Below are 690 nucleotides of genomic sequence, written 5' to 3'. Positions count from 1 at the left end.
TACAGGGCCTTGCAAAGATACTAATCGCCCTCTTGAACTTTTTCTCTTTTGTATCATGTCATGACAGCAAACTTTGATCAATTATTTTGCAATTTTACGTGACAGGTATTACTGTGCATAACTGTTAACTGTCTTAACAGTTACGCACAGTTAAGGCAATGCATAACTGTTCAAGGGAAATAAAATGATGCATGCTTTTTTTCATGCAAATAATGAAAAGTGTGACGAGAGGAAAACAGGTCAGAGTTGCCTGGAAATTGAAGAAAACAACTTTGAAGCACAGGTTCATCTCCTAGATTGGTCTGGGTGACAACATCCAGAGTTGGAATGGCCTAGTCAAAGTCTATACCCAAATAATTGAGAATCCATGGTATGCTACAAGCACTCTCCATCCGATTTGACTAGGCTTTTTATTCTCTAATATTGACTCAAGGTGATTAAAGCCCACCGCATGCTACACTTTTCAGATCTTTTACCTTTTCCAAAAAAGTGGTTGATTCTTTTTTTCTCTGCTTCAGCGATGCACTGTCTCGTGTTAGTCTGTCACATGAGATCCAATAAGGCGCAATAAGGTTTGTGATTGCAGTGTGACAAATTTGAAAAAGCTCAATGGGTTTAAATGCTGTAATTATTTTTAATATCAAGGTAAATCAGTTTCACTATTAACTAAAGAACATCACTGTCCCCTTT

Source organism: Poecilia reticulata, linkage group LG8 (genome assembly GCF_000633615.1).
Source record: "Poecilia reticulata strain Guanapo linkage group LG8, Guppy_female_1.0+MT, whole genome shotgun sequence".
Lineage (NCBI taxonomy): Eukaryota > Metazoa > Chordata > Actinopteri > Cyprinodontiformes > Poeciliidae > Poecilia > Poecilia reticulata.
This window is presented reverse-complemented; position numbering follows the sequence as displayed.